The following is a 24253-nucleotide window of genomic DNA, read 5'->3' as shown; positions in this document are numbered from 1 at the left end:
ACCAAACAGTGTGAGCATATCACACCTGTACTTCAAGATTATACAAATGCGATCCCTACCCCCTGCCACCTGGGATTTTCTCAATCAACCCACACAGAAAAAGAAGGGAATTTGCCTCTTTTTATAATACATTACAGGACAAATGCACCCTATCGAAATCTACTCCCATGTCAAAATGGGAAAAAGACCTTGGAATGACATTCACCCCATCACAATGGCAATCCGCACAGCTCTATTTCCAAAGCCTCCCACTGCACTAGCCACCAGGAGACACCAATGAAGATTACAAATCAGTGGTATTATACACCTTACCGATTAGCCAAATTCTCCCCTAACACCTCCCTCCGGTGTTGGCGTGACTGCAGTAAAATGGGTAACCTTTTGCAGTTCTTATGGCTTTGCCCTAATCTTACTAGCTTTTGGTCCCAAACATTTTGCCTCATGCACAGATGCAATATACAAACCACAACCGTCCTTAGCCCTATTCAACATAGGTATCGACCAATACCCGACCCCATACAGATCCTTGGTGACCCATATACTACTGGCAGCCCGGCTCACAATTCTGATGAAAATGGAAAATAAACATATCCCCGAATATATCTGATGTAGTGACTATGGTAAACTCAAATTACACCTTTGAGCGTCTACTAGCGATAAACTCTCTAAACCTTGCCAAATTCTCCCAAACTTGGAAAATATGGACCAATAGATAACTTCCAATTAATGCCAATCCCACCCAATCTTCCTGAGTTATAAAGCCATCATATTTAAGTAATTGAATGTTTATCTCTTTTTCCCCGGTCGAATCAATGCCTTCATTATCGGATGTTATTGTTGGTATATCCTACTAGTATTATACTTCTTTTTTCTTTTATATGCTGCAATAACCTTTGTTTGTTTTGTAAAACTCAATAAAAATGTATTGAATCAAAGATTACACAAATGCAGAAATCTGTAATATGTGAAACTATTCTATGCAGTATACTGCATAACAATACGGCAAGTGCTGTTCCCAGAATTTTCTTACTAGGTATTTTAGTGACGGTGCAAAACAGAAAGAAGGGAAGCACTCAAGAGGTACATGTCAGTGAGTTGGGGAGCTTTACACAAACTATTAATTTGTACTGGATGGGCAATCTCTGGATGCTCAGCCAGAACTTCAATGTACAAAGGCTGAGATAGCTAAAGACAGAATATCTGACAATACAACAATGTATAACAAAAGATGCTTTTTAGTAATTTTTCAACATTGTAATGTTCACATATTCTTCATATATAGGGAAAGTACCTATACACAGGGACACTTCCCATCTGTCTCTTTTATGTGTTTGTGAATTTACTCATAATTATTTTACCTACCCAGTTATCCATAAGCGAAAACTGAGCTCCTTGTTTTTTATTTTGTGCTAGAAGTGAGGATTTGTAAATACCTTCTATTTCAATAAGGCCATGCTGTATCTCACAGTAGTTTACGATTGTGGTGGGGCAGTACAAAAGGACCTGAAAAGCTCACCTCTAAAGGATAAGTTCACCTTTGGAACATGTTACATGTTCCACCTGCTTTTAGGCATCTGTAGCTTCTCCCCTTGCTCCCCCCCCCATGACAGCAGGCAGAGGATCTTTTCCCCACATCCGCTGTCACAATTTGAAAAGTTTCCTGTGAATAAATGTCTACGGGTACCATCAGCCATTCCAGCTGATTGCTTGTAGTTCTCAATGAGCTGCAAGGCCGCTGGTAAGCGCTGTCATAATCCATTGATCTTCCTGCTCTCAAGTAACTGCCTGTCTTTACATGCTGAGAGTTTGCGGAAACCTGAGAACAGTAAGGATGTGGAATTCTCTTCCACAAGCAGTAGTATCAGCAGGGAGCATCGATAGCTTCAAAAAACTATTAGATGGGCACCTTAAAGACCACAGCATAAGGGGGTATACAATGTACGGTAAACATCAAAACACACACACACATCATAGGTTGAACTGGATGGACTGATGTCTTTTTTCAACCTCACAAACTATGTAACTATGTAACCTGCAAAAACTGTGCATATATTATTTTTATTTTAAAGGTGAACTTATCCATTAAATGGTTGTACTGCTCACCTTTTTAGAAAGAATTTACCTAATTGCCTAGATGGCTATAGATGGCTATAAGCACATATTTTGCTTAAGTACAACATCTAAAAATAACATACCGTTGACCTAATTTATTAACTTGGTACAAATAGTAGCCCATGACAACCAAACTGAAATAAACTTTCATTAGTTTGAATGCTCTAATCTGCTAAAAAGTGGCTAAAAACATAATTTTAGAAACCCTACAATTAAAGATTATGAAGATCTTTATATCAAACGCTATTACTATTGTCATGCATTCAGTGTGGGTTAGATAAGAAACACAAACATCTAATTTGTCAATATGTATGGGGTTTCCAAAACTCTAGCCCATACTTTTTACTGCACATTGGTTGTAACCTATGTAAAACTTTGTATTAGCTAAGCCATACAAGCAGTATAAAGTAACACCGTGTGCTATGTTAGTGAGAAATAATACAAAACAGGATTATTTGACTATCATGCTTAATATTCAAGTTTTTGATTTTGGGATAGGCTGTATAACAAAAAATGCAGAAAAAGAAGAGCTCAAACAAAAGTACATGTTTTTTTATTTCTGTAAATCAACAGCTATGTCCCCCAAAGTTTAAAATACATGCCAATAGAAAGAATACCATGCTAATAGTGATCTGGGAATTTTAAAATGATTAAAAAATATATTTTAATATGGTCTACAATGTATATTTTCATGTAAAAAATGTGGCATGCCGATTTTGGCCACAGTACCTTCAATTAAACCTAATTCTTGGCATTAAAATCAAATCCATCACGCTCAAAATGTAGTTTACTGTACTCGAATTTCTGAATCACATCAAAAATCTAGTATTAAATATACAAATTACCTACAACCTCAACCTAAATTCAAATTAATGCCTAAACCGAACACCTAACCTAACCCCCAAAACCCCCAATTAGCCTAATTGCAAGCTCAGCCTAACCCCTTAAGCTGACCCTTGAGCTGTTTAACAAAGCTGTGTAAATCTCAGAATTAGATGGACAGAAATACAAATACTTTGCCAGAACCCCTCTCCACATATTAAGCATGCGTATTCTGTGGTTTGTCCAGACTTTAGATTTAAAACAAAATGTTAGGAAAGAGGTACTTTTACTAACCCCTTTTAAAAAATGTTAGTTGCCAGGCTAAAAGCCATTCAGCTAACTATTTCAGCCTAATTCCTAACTCCTAACCTCAAATCTGAGGCAAAACTTTACAATTATGATACTTGAATCTATATTATTTGTAAAATTAATTGTGACAAAATTGAGCAAAAAAGTACTGACAATTTACACACAAAAGCTTTCAACATACACAACTGTATTTCCTGTCTACATTAAAACTTAGTTTACCGAACAATCTGTTTCTAAACAATCTTGGAAGGTGGTGTGGAACCCATTTAATTATTCTGGCAATTTGTGTCATTACAAACACCCTGGTCAGAGATAGATATCTCCCCTAGAATGACTGACTGAGGAAATTACTAGTTACAGCCTTGGGATAAAACACTTGGCAAAAGTTAACTCTTCACCCTTTTTTCTCTGCTCTATAGCAGCACCAGGTTGGAAAATCGCACTGTAAAACAAGGAGCACCTTCCTCATTCAAAAATTGTCCAGTAATCACAAACAGTGCTCAAAATCAGGATCATCAGTTGTAATTAAAGTGGTTCTAAAGGCTCAAGGTTTTCTACCTTCATGCATTCTATGCATAAAGGTAAAAAACCATCTCTGGGCAGTAGCCCCCCAGATATTTACCTGAGCCTGATCTTCCTCCAGCGATGTGCACAAGAGCCTTGGCTCTTCGGGGACACTCCCTTCTCATTGGCTGAGACAGCAGCAGGAACCACTGGTTCCCACTGATGTCAATTACAGCCAGTGAAGCGAGAGAGAGGAGTGGGGCCGAACCACATATCTGTGTGTGAATGGACATGCTTGGGTGCACCTATTGCAAGCAGCTTGCCAGGGGGGGCACTCGGCAAGAGGGGCCATGAGTACCGGTGAGGGACCCTTGAAAAGGAGTCACTTTATGTCACGCGGTATTTGCGCAGAAGTTTTTCAAACGCATTTTTTTTTTAGAAAAAATACACTTTTTAAAATTTTAATGCACAAAAACACAATGAAAAAAACAAAACAATTGTTAGGTATAATATAAAAGATGATGTTACGCAGAGTAGATAGCTACCAAATATGCCATGCTTTAAAATTGTGCATGCCCATGCAACAGAGACAAATGGTTACTAATGTTAAATGTTAGCTTTACAAGTACTTTAAGATTGCTTTAACCAGTAAAGCTTGAAAGAACATTGGAAAACAGTTGACTTCTCCTTTTCTAAGGCCAAATGCTAACTTGCACAAATGCTAAAATTTATAATATTGTATTCACCTTTGTTGAACAGATTATTTCATTTAATCAGACTTTTTTTTTAATATAACCACTAAAAGGAAGTCCGCTATGGATAGGAAATGACTCTCCTTTACAAAATTCTCATTTTACAAAAAATTCATCCTTGAATGCTGTTGTTGTAACTAAAATGCTGTCAAAGGAAAAGGTCCATAAGCCACACATCATGAAGACGACTCATGTGCATGAAGTAAGATGAATGGCAGCCTCAGCCCAGACTCCAGTCTGGCCATACCCCCAACACAGTTCGCTCCATCCTTGGATCCCCATGCATCCTCATGATTAGGCTCCAAGGAGTGGGGCGAAACAGGTGCACTTCCATGATGTGCGGCTTATGGACCTTTTCCTTTGACATTGCTGCAGCTTGGAGCTAGGGCGAGCACCCTGTCCCTGCCTGCACTCATAGTGGTCTAGTCGGACTTTATCTCTCTGCTTTAGCGGCACCTAAATGTTGTCTTTTTGGGTCACAGTGTATAACTAAATACGGTTATAATTTTCAGCCTACTGAGTATACATTAGAGGTCCCTATAATGTTTATTATAGTCATATTATGAAACTATGGTAAGGACTTAGGTTGGCCATAGCCAGGCAGATGTGTGTTGCATTATCGTTCTGTCTGATCCCCTTAGTGACCTGTCTGACAGACAAACTGTGCATGCAGTTTTCTAAAGATATGGGAATGATCAGTGTCTGCTCTGGTTTTCATCAGGTTTGAAAATCTGGCAACAAGCATTTCTATTTATTGTCTTTATGTTCAGGTAACCACAACTGTCACAAGTAATGCTTAATGCCAGCATGCAAGGATTGAGTAGTGTATGGGCACCCTTGATAAATAATGTCAAACAATGGGTATAAGTAGTTAAAAAAAAACAGTTACCAGCTCAAATTGATGGACCTTAAAGAATATTTAACAAAGTTTGGGATGTGTGATACTTTAGATTATGTTCTAACAGCTGGTTGTACATGGAGTTCATTTCAATCTGTGCAGTCACATTAGGGTGATGTTAACCATATCGCATAACAGTAAGCCATATGATAAGAAGAGTGGGATCAATGAGATCTCAGTGTGATTTCAGAACCAATTTATTTTTTAATCAGGCTTCCAAAGTAAGATTTCAAGTGGCTTTCTTTGAGTGAACAGTGAATGCAGCATCAGATCTTATATCAAGACTGCTTGTTTAGAATGAAAAGCAACAATTAAATACTGTTGCAAATGTACAATGTTCTTGTTTACATATATATTTATATATAAAGTGTGGAATATAACTACAAACCGGAATGACAATGACATGTGGGAGCTGCTAACTAACAATGTACAACTGATTCAAATGGTTTGGTGCAGGATTAGAGCTTATACTATATGGATTTAAAACCACACAAAACACCATGAAACATTTAATAGAGGCCCTGGATTTATATTCTCAATATCTCATGATTGTAGCTTATTAAAGTTGTGTGAAGCCCTGGTGAGGCTACTCTCAAGAAAACAAGGTACCCCTGGCTGGGTGACCCAGGGTTGAAATCCATAAGAAAAGAGTCTAATGGGAGTGCTAAACCATTGATCCAACAGCCCAAAACACTTTAAGATTATAGATTTATAAGAAGGTGACTTAGAAAAGTCAATGCGTTAAACATGTGACTTTTGGAGAACAAATACCATAGGCTCAATTTACAAGATTTATTGCAAAGAAAATGTTAATATCTCATTGGGCTCACCTGCAAAAAAAAAAAAAAAATAGAATCGCCTTAGTATCCTTTTTCTGGTGAGCTGACTTTGTGAAATGAGTTGTAAACTTTGACTTTGTGAAATTGTTGTAAAAAATGGAACTTTAAAAGAGATAGAAGATGAACTGCACACCAAGAACCAATTTGTTGTTATCTTTAGTCTTGCAGTGTTACTCCATCGAGTAGAACAACATGTTCAAATGCATACATCTCACACTAAACCACAAATAGGTTGAACATATTGGACTTGTGTCCTTTTTCAGCCTTATCTACTATGTAATTATAGCATGTTTTATGCAGCCACACAATGCTTGACATGTAACAGATGACAATATGATCGGTGAGCTGTCTCTACCATTTGGTTGTTTTCTCTAACAAAAAGTTGGGCTAGCGCTGACCATAAACATAGCAAAAAAATATGTAATACCTGGGAGAGTACAGGGGTGATCAGTTACAGCATGATAAACTGCATCTTATAATGACCCATTTATATTCTTTTTTCATAGGAGGTTCAAGAGGGGATTGGATACATTTATAGATATAGTAAAAAATGCCATTAAAGCACTAGTAAACCCAAAATACAAAATTATGTAATACACAGAAGCTACTAATATGTGTAAATATTCAAAACTACAGTGTAGTTTAGATATGTAACACTGTATTTATCTTTATTGAGTAATGTGCTGTTTACAGCCAATTTGGTTAATGAAAGCTTCCCAGTTGGTAGTATTCTTCAATGGTGTTACTTTACAGGAAGTTGGCAAGGCATAAAAAAATACCTACCTATATCACGTAGGACTTATCTTAAATACATTTTATCCGAAAAGTCTCTTCCCTATTAACTTATATACATCTGAATGTAATTACACATTTACTGTATATAATTTAATTTGCAACTTGAGTATGCACGCTTTTTATGAATAAAATCTGATTCCTTTTGTACCCTTTAAGGTTATAGTAGTTTTTTTTTATACTGCTACAAGGGACTCTAAATTATGTCACACAGTTAGATGCGTTTTACTAGCTAGGAACCTCAAAGAGTAAAAATACAAAGAAAGCAACATCAACACACATGCAATTCCCTGGAGATCTGAGAGTGCTCTCATCACAAACTGAAGGATGCTTCAAAACAAGGAGAAAAGCCACAAAGTAATAATCTACTTGCTCATCTGAACAGAACTCCCATCATGCAAATCGCTGCTCACCTGCTATCTCACATTTGGATAGCTATAATTAAGCCCTCATTAGGTGCCATTACACAAAAATACAGTTGAATATTATTCATAATCGCTTCTAGGAAAATGTACTTCTAAGGCACAGTGTTCAAAGTGCATCACGTATCCTACTAGCCACATTTCAGTTAACACTATGAGGACATGAAAGGCTTGTTGTAGACGGAGCTGCCCGTCATCAGGGGTTAACAAATCCAGCAGAGGGAAAGGAGGAAGATAAAGGAACATCAGCCTGAAATTATCCAATAACAATGCACTGGCTCTGCTTTACTGACAAGACAAAGAAGTGTCTGCTTTGCATAGCTGCTTCCAGTGTAACGAAGCACCGGGGCTATAAGCAAGGTAACTCTAAATACAGCGTAACATGCCCAGGCTTTATTTTTCTTAGTTACTTGACTCATATTATAAGCAAAATGCAGCTCATAGAATCAAAATAGTAATTGATAAGTATGACATTAAATAAACGTTCTTAGAAAGTGCTACTGATATCACATCAATGTAAAACATTGCTTATACTCAGCAATGAATTCTTTCTGCAGCATTTGAATGAGATTTCATTGACTGCTGGGTTTATTTAAGAAGGTAGCATAATTGAAATAACCCAGAGTAATGAATAAAATGTCACCTTTTAGCAAGTCAGAATAAAGAATAATTGCCCATTGGTTGCAATATAATACTGCCATTTCAAAAGGCTCTTTGCTTTATTGTCTTGTATGTAGCACAGAAATGTGATATACATATAAAATCATGCGAAAAATTCAGAACACAAAAGTCACACAAGCATAACTCAAAAGTCATAAAAAGTTACCCTGAACCTTTTCATTCACAAACTGAAAAGTCGTAGCTTGGAAAATACTCATGCAGCTATAACAGGACAAACTGATATAAAAGTCACATAAATCACAATGTAATGCATAATCTTATTTTATACAAACAAAAGCTAAACAATGCATTTTGCTTCAATCATGGGTTTTCGCAAACAGAAAGATCTGTTTACCTAGCAGTCAATTGTGTTGTACTTACACAAGTCCCACTGATCCATTGTTCTGTGCTACAGAATTTGTCCTTCTAGTAATAATTTATTCCCATCAGAAGTGCCAACGTCCTCGATAAAAACCACTTTGATGAAACCGGTGTAGAGGAAGTTTGTATCATAGGAGGCTTCCACTTTATGTACACCTATGCCCACTGTACAGTTCAAGTACAAAAAGATAAGCGTGTAGCTGTGCTTATGTTTATTGTGCTGCTGGACCAGCTGTGATCTGATAGGCAGAGGCAGGCTTACAAGGGCCAATCACAGCCAATTTCCATTCCAGGGAAATTCCTGCCTATTTGTTTAGAATCCTTAGAGACCTTTTCCTCCGTATAATAAAAAAAACACAGTTCTCTTCCAGGATCATACTGAACTAAATTACATTTTGCGTCTTTGCCGTTCTGCTCTCCCTCCCCACCCTGGATGACATATATCAGTTTAGAAAGAGAGAGTTCAAATTCATTCCCCGCTTTCACCTTGTTGGGGAGAGGGGAAGAAAAAGGGAGCGTCTGGGCTCAATAATTACTTATTCTGTCACCATGGAAACAGACAGGATGTAGTGAGCTAGATTTGTATAGAACATCTGCTGCCAGATTCATAATCAACTACAATCTCATCTTTCCCCTCCCTCATTACTTAAATTTGATGTGGCAACTCGCTTTTTTCCAACATCTAGCAGCCTCTGAACCAAGCTGACACAACCTGGGTGTCTCAATACTGAAAGCCACCCACTGCAATAGCCACATATCGATGCAAAGTGGTCACATTACACACATAATACCAACATAAAAATTATCACTGATAACCATTATAATTCAATTTTATGAAAATAAAAAAATAAAAAATATTTTAACAAATTTATATAAAGTTTAAAATGAAAGAAGTAAAAACTGGAAAAAAAAATGTGCAAATTAATAACCTAATTTAAAATGTTCACTATACCGAACTGTACTATCTACTATTATCATCTAGCATCAACAGCACCCATCAAGTACATTTTTCCTCCATTGCAAAAAAAAAGGATAAGACATAGGAAAAGGTGCTTCATTCTCATTATATATTAGTTTTCAATGAATTTTTTTTTTTTCCAATGAAGACATTTTATTTTTACTATGGTTATAATCCAATCTTGTGTAACGTGTTCCCTTTTACAATACTGACCCATTTATCAATAGACAATGACAAAAAAACAAAACACTAGAACAATGAAAAGCATTCCCTGCTTTTAGTTTTAAATACTGAAAAAAAATCCACAGGAATGCAACACATGCTGAAAACAAAATGAACAGCAGAGCAAGGAAAATAAAAAAGCCCTAACGTGCACATAACCCTTTGTGCCTAGTAGTGTTTCTGAAAATAGCATATTTCCATGTCCATTGTTAGTATTATTCTAACCTAGATTATTTCGCATGTTATAGTAGGCACTTCTATTTCAAAGGATTTTGTTTACATTAGTTTGGTGGAAAATGCTACTTTAGGTAGCCTGAGAGCCGGTTCACATTAGCGCGATTTGTCAGGCGACTTGTCACCATGACAAGTCGCGCTCCCTCCCGGTCCATTGACCGCCACAGGACCCGTTCTAATAGGAGGGACACAAGTCGCTCCGACTTAGAAAAAGGGTCCTGTACTATTTCGGGGCAACCTCGGAGCGACTTGCATAGACTTCAATTATGTGAAGTCCCTGCAAGTCGCTCCGAAGTCGTGGTGCAATGTAATGCACAAGTCGCCCCCGAAGTAGTAAGGAGTCGTGTCGCGCTAATGTGAACTGGCTCTCAACCATTCACAGTTCACATTGTTTCCTTCTTCCCATCATCACCTCAACATGCACCCAGATAGCCAAACTCAAACTCAGTTTATAATCAGCTACAGGAAACATTTTTTCTCCTTTTAAAAGGAGGTTAAAAGGTTTTACATGAATAAAAAAAACTGATCATTTTAATCAACCCTGCCAGTGTTAAGTAGTTTTTCCCATCCATGTAATCTGATACATTCTGCTGGAGAGCTTGAGTTTTTGAAAAAGAACAGACTTACTGGCTGGAGCACTGGATGAAAATACAAGAAAGAAAGCCAAAAATGAAAGTAATACAGCCATCACAAGTAAGAATTGGTAAGCTTCAATATAATAAATGTTTGTTTTTGGGTTTTATACTGCTTTGTCTCTTTTTCCAAAAAGGTACCCATTAAAACATTAACAAGATCACAAGAAACAGAGGCTGCCTGCACACATAATAATATTGGCAAGATTGGATTACAGATCTCATTGTCCATGGCTACCTTCAAACTCTCTCAAGCAAGAGATATTTGGGGAAATATCATACAGTTGTACTGGACAATTTTGGCCAACAACTATTCTTTTCCACTAAGGGAATTAGTGCAGAAGGTGTCTTAGGTGTGCTCTGCTCTTATCTCCACAGGGATTAGCATTTATATATAGGCAATCCATGCATTACATGTTTATTCACCAGTTTGTGACTATTCACTAGACATACATTATGATTTTGTGTTCATTGTGTAATGTCTTTGAACGTCTTAAAATAAACCTGTGAGAACAGAAAGGTGGGAGCTGCTATTGATGAATTAAAGAGAGTATGTCATTAACTTAGAATACTGCAGGTGAAAAAAAAAAAAGTATTTTTAAACCTTACTTAAGCCCCTTTCACACTTGTGCGACCTGAAAGTTGAGATTTTTTGCCACAACTTTGACTGGACTTGAAGCAATGCCTGTGTAATCTTGAGGTCTTTGGATCTCAAGCCGCATCAAAGTCAGGCCAAAGTCGTGCTGGGACTACTTTTCTTTCAAAGATTTTTATTAAGAGATATCAATACAGGTAACAACTGCAAAACGAAACATTTCACTTTTTGTAAAGGGGGTAACAAACTTTGTGCACCGCTTAACAAAGCATTACATGGTAAAATAACATCTTCAGTAAAACAAGGCAATACAGGTACCAAGGCTCCAAGGAAGAGGAGGCAACCGGCCTAGATAAAGAACCAAAACTTTGGGGGAGATTCGCCCAGTCCCGAGGCAACCCCAATGGGATCAGAAGCTGTTACCAAGGGAACTGGAAGAAGCCCCACAGCGCAAATTATTCAACAGGTAACCAAGGAGCCTAAGCAAAATAATACTGTCTTATAATGAGTGGAAAGCAGCTTGAGCAATTAATAAGACTACAAAAGCAAAGGGCATAACCCGAAAGCAGACTGCTTTCACTTAAATGGAGTGGAGAACATCAGTATTGGGTATACCCCTAACGAGCCCTGAACTGAAAGATAACTGAACCCAAAGGAAACCCCTAAAAGCAATCTGGATGAAGATGTATAAGAACTCATGTGAGCGGTGAGGAGAACAGGAAACAAGAGGAGAGAAAAGAAGCAAAAGAGAAGCCAAAGAAGAAGAAGGAGGGAAGAAAGGAAGAACAAAGGAGGCTACATATGCCCTGGAGGTCTCACGAAACAACAGAGAAGAGAGATGATTAAAAGATCAGGGAAGTATTTGTGTACTTCGCCCAAGGTTCCCATGTAATCTCAAACTTCTGGGAAGTATTCAAGAGACTACTAGCCAGTTTTTCTTGAGTCATGATCCAAGATATCTTTCTTTTCAGCAGAGTGAATGAAACTGTGGAGGATTTCCATGCTTTAGCAATAGTCAACTTAGCTCCCAGTAACATAAAGTGAATCAATCGCTTTTGGGATTTAGAAGCCTCGGCCGGTGCAAAGTTCAAAAGAGCTACGTGAGGGGATTGTGCCACCGGAACTCCAGTGACTTTGCGGATAAGATGGAAAACCCTGTTCCAGAAACCCCTGATTTTTGGACATTCCCACCAAATGTGTAAAAATGAGCCTCTATGTGAACAGTCCCTGAAGCATAGTGGGGAGGAGGAAGGGAAACATTGGTGAAGCCTTTCTGGAACAAGGTATCATCTAGTAATAACTTTCAGACTGGCCTCAATTAATGCAACGTTCAGGACCCCTTTGTATGCCCTTGTCATGGTGGAATACCACTGCTCCGGATCCCATTCCTGGGATAGGTCCCTCTCCCAGGCCAGAGCGTATCCTGGTTTAGGGCCTTGTCCCGAGAGTGACTCATATGCTGGGACTACTTTTAACCACTTTAGGACCGCTCACTGTGCTGCCACTGTGGCACAGTGGAAGCCCTGAGTCCAGCGATGTAGACCTACGTCGCTGGACTCCTAGCTGTGTCGGCAGCGCACACACGTGTTTAGACACAGCGGGAGTCGGGCCGGAGGAGGAGAGGCGGCGATCACCGCCTCTCTTCCCCGATCGTCGGGGAACGTGTGAGAAAATCCGCCTGCTTGTGTAAACTTCTTCTAGAAGTCAGAAATATTCTGAGGACTCAAATCACATGGAATTACTATTTCCTAAATATTGTTTTATAAAGATATGCTATTAATCTCACCAAATGTGCATGTTTTTGCATCCCCCCGGGTAGAATCTGATACAGAAGAGATAGAGTAGGCCCATTAGACTACCTAGGCTATTGAAAAACTTATAACAGTGCTTTGCCTTTAATGTTACAAGATGGCAATAACAACATTTTTATAGGAGCAATGCAACAATTCTAGCATAAAGACCTCTAACCCCTTAGGAGACACTCCTAACAGAGAGAACTCAAAAACAAAGGTTGACAAAGCACACAGACATAGTGTGTAGTTTCCATTTAAGTGAAAAGATAAAATCAGTAGTACCCTCACAAAAGTAAAATAATGAGATATATTAGCTGTTCTTCCACTGTACTTTGCTCATGGCTATCACATGCAGTCCACATTGAGTGATGGAAACGCGATGCTGCAATCTGGTAACAGCCTCCTACTGTACATTGGAAAGCCTCCAGCCCCTTTCCCTCATATCGCTAGATGCATTGATGTTGACATGACCTGGTTGCTAAGACTGATAGAACATGGTTGCTAGGGATGCATTTGTGGACATTCAGGTAATACTTGAGAAGGAACCAACCAAGATAATAATTCATGTACACTGCAACATGCTGGAGTTGCACGAGCAGAATGAGGTTGTGTCATCACATCTATACTCTTACCTGGTTCCAACAGTTTCTTCTAATTGACTACTACCATTCATTCTGTGGTCTGGCTTTGTAAATAGTTCTAAAGATACACTAGAAAGTTGTAGTCACTCTTCGGGTATTCAAACAGCCACAGGAGTGGTGTCTAACTGTGAGAGCTGACCAGGAAGATGTACACTATTTAGCATTGATGGGGGAATCTACCAATTTTTTTTGGTCTACGGGGCTAAACAAGAGAAACCATAATATGTATGGCTAGTCTAACCTATACATAGGCCATCTGAGGGGGACTTTATCAAACACCTTTGCCAGGTCTAAGTATGCTATATCCACTGCCACTCCTTTGAATACGTTTTTGCTTACTTCCTAATAAAACAGAAGTTTTGATAACATCAGTCTTTTAGAAATCCATGCTATTGTTTATATCTGTTTATATCATTATTTTATAGGAAAAACGATTCTAAGTGGTCCTTTATAAAACATACAGGTTTGTATGTACTTGGCAAAGACTATGATCCATTTTTAAATAAAGGTACCACACTGGTACAAAACCAGTCATTATTGACTCAAATTAGAAACAATGGCTTAGAAATAACAGAGATGAACATTCTGAGGACACTGGTGTAAACCATCTGGTCCCATTCCTTTTTGACCTTTATGTTGTTTCATTGTTTCTGGATCATATCAGTTTTGAGCCATTGTAGTATATTTGAGGCTGTGGCAATAATATTGCTATTTTGGACACGAGCCACATTATTTTCCTTTGTATACACAGGGCTGAAAAAGGTATTTAATAGATTTAAATTACCGTAAAAAAAAAAATAATAATCTTGCCCTCTAATTCTAATTAATATTGAACACTCCTAAACAAGTTGCTGTAATTATATCAAGAGATCAATATATCATAAACAATATAAATCTACAGCACTGAAACCTAACCCATTAATTAACATAAATTAATACATAATTTATATAGTCCGCTATAAATGTATTTTACAATTATAGTGAGCTTACGCAATGCCTATCCACCATGCTAATATGCTAAAAGTGAACACCACATTTCCACTCACCATGCAGTAAAAGGAGTCCAAACCCACAGCCTCCTGGCATATAACCCCTGTGACAAACAAACTCACTGGATACAAATGACCTCTTATCAAATAAAGTCTAATAGTGCTAAAAATTAGGTTCAGTAATATCCCATATGCCCAGCAGTGGGAAGATGCTATTATTGTTCCTTTACTTGAAAAACACCCCATCATAAGAAGAGCAGAACAAGGGAGACTCTCACAGCATAAAACATAACTTTGCTGAAATGAAATAAAACAAAACTACATACTGTAGACTCACACATTGCTTCCATGCATGTTGTCATACCTTTGTGTGTGGTAACGCCACAGTGCTTTGACCCATCTGCTGCATTTTGCCTCAATATTTGTAAACAGGAGTGGCAACTATTTATCTATATAATTTATGTATTCATTAATGTTATGTTGATTGAGGGATTAGGTTTATAGCATTTTATATTTATATTGTTGTTTTAATAGATTTGCATTCTCTTTCTCCCCAGAGACCTGGTGGTTATCTTGCGAGGGGACTACATGCTCAGACCTAATCTTTTTAACCACTTAAGCCCCGGAAGATTTTACCCCCTTCCTGACCAGGGGGTTTTTTGCGATTTTTTACTGCGTGATTTTAACGGACAATTGCGCGGCCGTGCGACGCTGTACCTAAACGAATTTGATGTCCTTTTTTTTCCCCACAAACAGAGCTTTCTTTTGGTGGTATTTGATCACCTGTGCGATTTTTTGATCATGTGCTATAAACAAAAAAAGAGCGTCAATTTTGCAAAAATAACAATATTTTTCACAATTTTTTATATGAAATTCCCCCAAAAAAATGTAAAAATCTAAATTTTTTAACATTTTCGGCCAATTTGTTTTATGCTACATATGTTTGGTAAAAAAAAAAAAAAAATCGCAAAAAGCGTATTTTGATTGGTTTGCGCAAAAGTTATAGCGTTTACTAACAAAGGGAAAGATTTTTGTCATTTTTGGGGTTTTTTTTTTTAACGCGTAATGGTGGCGATCTGCAATTTTTTTTGCGGGACTGCGACATTGCGGCGGACAGATCGGACCCTTGATTGACATTTTTGACACTTTTGGGGTTACCAGTGACATTACTGCAGTAATCAGTGCTATACATATGCACTGTTACTGTAAAAATGACACTGGCAGGGAAGGGGTTAACTGTATTGGAGAGGGAGGGGTTAGGTGTGTCCTAGGGGCGTGATTCTAACTGTAATGGGACATGTCTACTATTGTAAAAACAGAGATCAACGGTTCTACATAGTAGAACCGTCTGATCTCCATTTTTACACAGGGGAGAATGACAGGCGGCTTGTTTACATTAGCCGCCTGCCTTTCTCCCGCTCTACCGACGATCGGCGAGTGACCGGCGGACATCGGGTCCGCCGGTCACACGCACGGACTACTTAGTGAACGAGCCTCAGCGGGCGCGCGCTCGCCCGCTATTGGCTCACAAGCCGGTGACAGGCTAGTGACGTATATATACGTCACTTTGCCTGGCCGGGGCAGTATATTTACTTGCGGCGGTCGGCAAGTAGTTAATATTTTGCTTAAATAAATTTTCATTGTAACCCTGAAATGACAAAAGTGTTCCTTTATTTCTGTATTTTTTAAATGCCTTTTTTTGAAACTTTATGGCTTTTTTAATATTTGCTGTAAGCCACATAGGCTTTGCTTTTAGGTTTTAAAATGTATTGTCCCTGGCAATTGCATAATCTAAAGCCAACATTCTTTCCTGTTAAAACTGTTATTACAGTATTCACCACCTTTTTACTCCCTCATGTTTTTACAGGATTTCAAAGAAATCATTGAACCTAATGTTTAAAGCGGAACTTCAGCCAAGGCTTTTTTGTTTTTTCAGTTTGGTTAGACAGAGGAAGGATTAGAACCTCTGCCTATTTTTTATTGTTGTGTAGTCCCTAAGGATGGCAATTCTGGTTTCTTCCTGTTTGGTTACTAGGAGAAGTTCAGAAGAAAATTGTGCTTTATTGGGACGATTTAGCAATAAAAACTTAATAGAGGTTCTTACCTATTCCAATTGTACTGGATAGGTCTAAAGGGCTAAAGGTCTTGGCTAGAGTGCTACATGAAAGAGTTGCTCAGCTTTCATTGCAAGTAAAACAGACCACTGTTAGAAAGCCAATATTTTTCATTTGGGGCTAAGTATATCTATTAAGAAATTTTTGCAGGCGGCATCAATAAAGGTTGAATAATTCTATGTGGTGGGAGCTACTAGTTGGCGCTATTAAAAACAGCAGATCAGTTGGGGTTTGCAGTAGGGAAAACCCTGTTGAATAACAAAGACACTCAGTCAGGTTTTCCACTTTCATTATGAATGGAACACCCCTTTAAAACAATGTGAGCAATGAAAACAAAAAGATTTTATGAAACAGAAAAATAATCTAGGTTACACTTCCACTTTAAATAAAACTCATAAAATTGACCAAGCCTGACATTTCTTGCATCTGCCTATCCATAATCCACATGGCTTTTCTGTGGCTAAAGGGAATTTGGACTTGAGTGGATAAGTTAGGGAAGTCAATTTTCAGGCGATTTAGTTAATGCACTCAGGGTATACCAAACATCAAGGATACTTCAATACACAGGAATTTTGACTCCACAGTTACTGTGCTTCCAAGTGGCTTTTTTTCCTTAACCAAACAATTTCTCAGCTTGTTACTATATTAGGTAACCCTCTATTCTACCAATATATCCTGTTATTCATCTCACCCTCAGTTCTTCTATGTATATTTCTAGTCACAACTTGAGGGATTTTTAAAACTAATGGATATAGGAGCTAGATAACTTGTTTGAGCATACTTACAAGGAGCACTAATACCCCTTTACGGGTCTGTGCACTCCAGTTGGGTGGCGAGGTGCTACTGTGGCATGCGTCTTCAAATTCGCTCATTGCCTTTTTTGCACCTGTGCATGCTTTAACCTGGGTGCTGGCTGTAGAGCGATCGACCAGCTCCAAATATGTTACTATTGATCGTATATTGTCAGTGAATATTATTTGTCCTCATTATATATTTTTATCCATCTATAACTATTGCTTTAGCTCTTTAGGAAGCACTGACACGCAAAACATGTAGAGCTTCCATACACTACATCAACTGACACCTGGGCATTGGTAGTCTTAATTTATTGGCGCTCTCATTATGGACGCAAACAGGGTTTTGTCATGTTGTTTAGCTGATACCAGCTGAATCCGGGTAGCAAGCCCATGTGAGTATGTGTTTTTGAATGTATTGGAATTTTAACAAGATCTGAATAAAAATTATAATTTTATAAAATGAATGTTGTCATTTAGTGCCTATAAAGTTCATTTATTTCTTCCAATTTCCTCAAATAGACTCAATGAGACGTGGCACTTTTCTACCACTACTTGTAGCCACAGTACCACCCTCTGAAAATACAAATTCTTTTTCAAGTCAGTACACAGGGAGGTTAAAAAAAACCCCAAAAAAAAACTCTTTCGGTCCCTGTTTTTAACCTCAGTACATTAAAGCCATCATGCATTTTGAGTGACAGATCTTTATTCAGATCTACAGTAAGTACTGCATTGCTAAATCTGAATTTCAAGGATACAAAAACACTTAGCACATTTGTTGACATGTTATCAACTATTTGATAATGTGTGAGATGTTTAACACCTCTCTAAAGATAGTTTCAAAGGCATTAACAGCAAAGCCATATACTATAAATCAGTCATAATGTGAACCAGCTTTTATAGCACAAAACTTCAAATATTCTCACTCATTTCTAAGGGCATAGTGTGCACAATACTTCTCATGAACTAAATAATTTCATACTGCTGTAGGGACAAAACCATAGCAGTGAATTGTGAAGAAAAAGAAAGCGGCTTATGAAAGATCTTCTTTTTAAGGAAGGTGAACCATCCTACAGGTTTCACATAGATTGGTTTTTATGATTTTAGCTCCGAAAAGAAGTACAAAAAAGTCATGAGGGTAAATTAAAATTGAACATTTGTATGCAATGAATTTGTTGGGTAGGGGTACTTTACTAAGTAGATAGCTGAAGCTACTCATTCAGCATGTTACAAAAGGTAAAAACATCACAAAAATGTTTTTAAACCACAGTCATTTGAAATGTAATTACAATATCATTCACAATATTTATTTAGCATTCATGTGGGAACTATTTATCTGTATAGGGGTTTTCTAGCCACTACTTGTGGCATTATGACATAATGGGCTCCTAGCAATACCTAGAGAACACAATTGCCAGCAGAAAACTGTATCAACACCCCTCATGGACTTAAAAGACAGACCAATCTAGTAAAAAAGTATTTTTATTATACAATTATAAAAATAGAAAAGTAGACAAACATTGCATCCATTTAGAAAGAAGATACATATAAAAAATATGAACTAGCATCCATTACATAATACCTGGAGCGTTGCCGGGCCTGTTTTAGCAGGCCGTTATGGACTGTATATTTTATCTATGTGCGGTCCTTTTCCCGTTTGCGTTCCAGCTTGGAGCGCGAATGCTCAGCCTATGACGCGCCGGTGGCGTAATGACGTGGGACCTCACTCCCCCCCGGGGACCTCGCAGAGGGACCAGTGGTGGATGCGGCTTGTTACCAGGACAACAGGCACCTCCACCACACTAGCGGGCAGCTGTGCTGCATTACTGATTTGTTCAGGTAACACCCATCTCCTGTAGGTAAGGTATATAATCCCCACTCCTCAGGGTCAGCCCAGACTGCATGGAGCTAATGGCGGCTGTGGTTGTTTGAACAAACATTGATACTATACAACAGACACGTATGATCCTATTATACAAATACTCACTTCCTCCCTCGGTTCTTCATTACAGTGTTTGTGGAACCTGGTTAAAGGGGGAATTTGTTTATCCACTTAAGCCCCGGAAGATTTTACCCCCATTCCGACCAGGGGGTATTTTGCGATTCGGCACTGCGTGACTTTAACGGACAATTGCGCGGTCGTGCGACGCTGTACCTAAACGAATTTGGCGTCCTTTTTTCCCCACAAACAGAGCTTTCTTTTGGTGGTATTTGATCACCTGTGCGATTTTTAGATCACGCGCTATAAACAAAAAAAGAGCGTCAATTTTGCAAAAATAGCAATATTTTTCACATTTTTTTATATGAAATTCCCCAAAAAAAAAATTTAAAAATCAAAATTTTTTTACTTTTTCGGCCAATTTGTTTTATGCTACCTATGTTTGGTAAAAAAAATCGCAAAAAGCGTATTTTGATTGGTTTGCGCAAAAGTTATCGCGTTTACTAACAAAGGGAAAGATTTCTGTCATTTTTGTTGTTTTTTTTTTTAACGTGTAATGGCGGCGATCTGCGATTTTTTTTGCGGTACTGCGACATTGGGGCGGACAGATCGGACCCTTGACTGACATTTTTGACACTTTTGGGGTTACCAGTGACATTTCTACAGTAATCAGTGCTATATATATGCACTGTTACTGTAAAAATACACTGGTAGTGAAGGGGTTAACTTTATTTGGGAGGGAGGGGCTGTGTGTATCCCTAGGGGCGTGCTTTCTACTGTGATTGGCTGGGGCTTGAGCTGTATGGACACTGATCAACGGATCTACATACTAGATCCGAGTGATCAGTATCCTAACAGCAAGGAGAATGACAGGTGGCTTGTTTACACAAGCTGCCTGACATTCTCCCTCTCCCCCGCCGATCGCCGAGTGACCGGCGGACATCGGGTCCGCCGGTCACACGCGCGGGGGGGTCCGTGACCACGCGGGAGCGCGCCTCCGGGGGCGCGCGCTCGCTCCCTAGACCCTCACAAGCTAGTGACGTAGCCCTACATCACTTTGCCTGTGAGGGGCTGACTGCCGACGTAGATCGGCGTTAGGCAGTCGGCAAGTGGTTATTTATTTATATATATATATATATATAAATATAAATGGATTTTTGTAAAATCTTACCGTAAAATCCTTTTCTCTTAAGCTCATTGACTGACGTAGTCCTCGTTGATTAATAACAACTCGGGTTATACTGCCCTCTACAGGAGTAGGACTAGACAGGAAAGAAAACGTTCTGGCCACACCCTAGGGGCAGTCCCAGAGGGTATATCCTCTCACTTCCTGCTACAGCAAATCAGTTATGTCACAAAGCAGTGTTTAGAGAATTTAACCCAACTCAACTCAAAAACAGAGGGGCGGGTACTACGTCTGTCAATGAGCTTAAGAGAAAAGGATTTTACGGTAAGATTTTACAAAAATCCATTTTTCTCTGTCGCTCATTGACAGACGTAGTCCTCGTTGATTAATAACAACTCGGGATGTCCCAAAGCAGTACCACAAATGAGGGGTGGGATAACAGAAATCAAAATCCAGAAGGCCCAACCGGAGCCAACCAGAAGCATCAAGGACTCATCGAGCAAAAAGATGAGACCTAAGTGAAACACCCAACAAACCCTTGAGGTAGACCAAAAGTCTCCTCAGATTGCGGCCTGCAAAACCTTGTGGCCAAAAGAGGCATCTGACGATGCCATCACATCAACTTTATAAAATGTTGTAAAGGTATGAACCGACGATCAAGTCATCGCCTTGAAAACCTGGATCGCTGACGCCTGATGGCGGAAGACCCAGGAGACACTAGGCGCCCGAGTAGAGTGCGCCTTAACAGGGAATGGAGGATTCTGACCCTTAATAGAATAAGCCTTTACCACCGTCTGACTGGTCCATCTAGATATGGTCGCGGCAGACACAGGCAACCCCCTTCAAGGGCTATCCGTGATCACAAAAAGTGAGTCCGTCTTACGAAAACAAGTTCGTAGTAGTCAAGTGTATCCTTCTGAACCCCATCCAAGGAGTGTAATGCAAACTCCCAAGGATGGCTAGTCTTAGGACACGGGGAAGGTAACACAATATTTTTATTCAGATGAAAACTCTGAAACCCATTTAGGAAGGAAGGATGGATCTGGAAGAAGAACCACCTTATCCCTATGAACCACCAGATATGGGGAACGTCAAGATAATGCGGCTAGTTCTGACACCCTGCGTGCAGAAGTAATGGCCACCAAGAAGGCCACCTTCTGGGATAATGTAAGCAAGGGAATCTCCCTAATATCTTCAAAGAGAAGTTTCTGAAGAACCGACCACACTAAATTAAGATCCCAGGCGGTAAGGGTGCACGCACTGGCGGAGCCAGATGTCGCACCCCCTGGATGAAATTCCGCACCAAGGAATGATTAGCCAAAGGTTTCTGAAAGAAGATTGCTAACGCTGAAACCTGACCCTTGATAGTGCTCAAGGACAGTTTCTGCTCAACCCCTTGTCGCAGACAGACCAAGATTCGGGTCACCGAATAGGTATGTGGGGGAAATCCAAAAGATTCACACCACGCAATATAAGACTTCCATGTGCTGGAAGTCGCTTTCCTTGCTTTAACTAGAGGTAGGAATAACTGAAGCTGACACTCCCTTGTCCTTCAGTACCTGGGTCTCAATGGCCAGGCCATTAAGCCAGCGATTGTAAAGCAAGATGGAAGATCGGTCCCTGAGACCGCAAATCCTCCCTGAAAGGAAGTCTCCAAGAAGCGTCCGCGACTAGCCTCACCAAGTCGGCGTACCAGGCTCAACGAGGTCAGTCTGGAATTTCCAGAATAACTGGAATTCCCTCCACCTCTATCCTGCGAAGAAGTTCCCGCAGTAACTTGAGAGGATGGAAGGCATGCCGTAGCGGATACTGCCCCCACGGGTGATCAGCGTTTCTGCTGTGTCCGCTAGAGGATCGCGGGTGCGAGCTACAAACCTCCGCACCTTCCTGTTGAGCCAAGGTGCCAACAGATCCACATCCGGGGTGCCCCAATGAAGGGACAGCTAGTGAAAAATCTCTGGATGAAGAGGCCATACCCCTTGATCCAGAATCTGACGGCTGAAATAATCTGCCTGCCGATTTCCCACCCCCGGAGTAAACACTGCGGGGAGATCCGGAACAAACCGTTCCGTCCAACAAAAGATGCTAGTCGTTTCGATGGCCACCAGGATACTCTAAGTGCCCCTTTCTTGACATAAGTCACGACCGTGGCATTGTGCGATTGGATCCGAATCTGGCTGCTCTAGAGCTGCTCGGTCCAGTAAATCAGACAAAATCTGATCGCTCTCAGTTCCGATACCCTATTGGTAACCTGGAAACTATCGGAAGGAATGACTTCCCCTGGTTGAGCATCGGAGGCTCCCTGGTCCGCTCGCTCAACCGGATCCGATTGTCCAGGAAATCGGAATTCTGATTCCATAAGAAAAGAATCTTCTTCAGGAGAATTCGGGTATGAGACTGGGTATACGGTACTGCCTCTAAGAAGGACACCATCCGTCCCAGTCAATTGACGGACAGCAACATCCGAATCGTTGACTGAACCTTCTGGAGTTTTTCCGCAAGGAGAAACTTTCTTGTCCAGGATGTATCCAACATTCCAAGTCCAGAATTGGACGCACCTTGCCCTCTTTCCTGGGCATTGTGAACAGGTTCGAATAGAACCCCTGAAACCGTTCAATGTTAGAAGGGAAGAATCGTACCGGTGGAAGTGATCGAAACTCGATCCTGTATCCTGACCATATGACCTCGCGAACCCCTTAGTCCGGGGTTCTGGCAAGCCATGGATCCGGAAACCGGTGAAGACATCCCCCCACCCTAGAGATGGGTAGGGGCGCATCAGGCTGTATTCTTCAGGCTTGGCTGAGCCGGACTTTTTGTTTAGCCGGCCAGCGCCCTTTGAAAAACCCTCTGAAGGGGCTTTGGAGGGTTTCGCCTTATCGCCCGCCCTCGCGGAACGAACAAACTCTTTATGAGCAGAAAGGGAAGGTCCTCGTTATTTACGAGGTCCTTTTTATCCTAACAGTCTGTGGCAAGACAGCAGGTGGTACCGTCTATCCTTTAAAGAGGGATTCCTCAAACGGATAGCGCCTAGCCATGCGTTTGGAAATAACAGGGGTTCGTTTCAAAACGACCCCATCTGGGTAAAGGAAAATCCTTCGCCCTTTTGGTAGGCTAACAAGTACCAAAAAGGAATTTCAGTCTCAGCTACCTCTGCCGGTGTAACCTCAAGACTAAAGGTTTCCCGGATGGACACAACTAGTGCATCCACCACTCTTGTGCTATGGCGGAGGCAGAAACGTTCTCCTCACTGCTGAGGAGACATTACCTGAGAGGGACCTGCAGCTGCATTGACCAGCTCCGAATCCGTATCTGAAGTATCAGATAAAAAATAGGGGTAGGCGGGGGTCGCTTCTTGACCCCCGTCCCTGACAGGCCACCTACACCCGGGATACCAAAGACTCCAAAACTGCCGATAATGCATTAAAAACAAGTGGGGTACTGGAGGGTCCTGCGGCCACCTTGAGGGGATCAGGTGGGGATACCTATGCGGCAGGGTCAATGATTATACAAGACATTTGCCAGCGACTAAAAAATGACAAAGTAAAAAACTTTTTTTTTTTTGTATCCCCCAGTCGCAACAGCGCCCCTCAGTGTTACCTGCCTTTTTGGACCCCACAGAGAGAGAGACCCCAAGGCTCATCCCTGATGCACAGAAGTTTTCATCAGCTTGCTCAGTGCTGTCCTGTTACAGACAGGAAGTCTTTGGCCCTTTTTCCTGGGTAAAG

The 24253-nt window shown here is 40.1% G+C and overlaps 1 protein-coding gene across 3 annotated transcripts in view; it reads right to left on the bottom strand.

The window, feature by feature from the left end:
- Nucleotides 1-24253, bottom strand: part of ELMO1 (engulfment and cell motility 1) — a 604300-nt gene that overhangs the window by 154436 nt on the left and 425611 nt on the right. Inside the window, exon 1 of one of the 3 annotated variants that reach the window (XM_082257838.1) lies at nucleotides 8492-8935. The exons of the other annotated variants lie outside the window; for them this stretch is intronic. The gene's annotated coding sequence lies outside the window, so the exon portion shown is untranslated. Of the gene's footprint in view, nucleotides 1-8491; nucleotides 8936-24253 lie in introns of those variants that run through there. 3 annotated transcript variants of the gene reach the window in all.

The sequence above is a fragment of the Pelophylax lessonae genome (assembly GCF_965119305.1).
Source record: "Pelophylax lessonae genome assembly, chromosome: 5".
NCBI classification, from domain to species: Eukaryota; Metazoa; Chordata; class Amphibia; order Anura; family Ranidae; genus Pelophylax; species Pelophylax lessonae.
The sequence above is the reverse complement of the archived record's forward strand: the minus strand, read 5'-3'. Positions and strand labels throughout refer to the sequence as shown.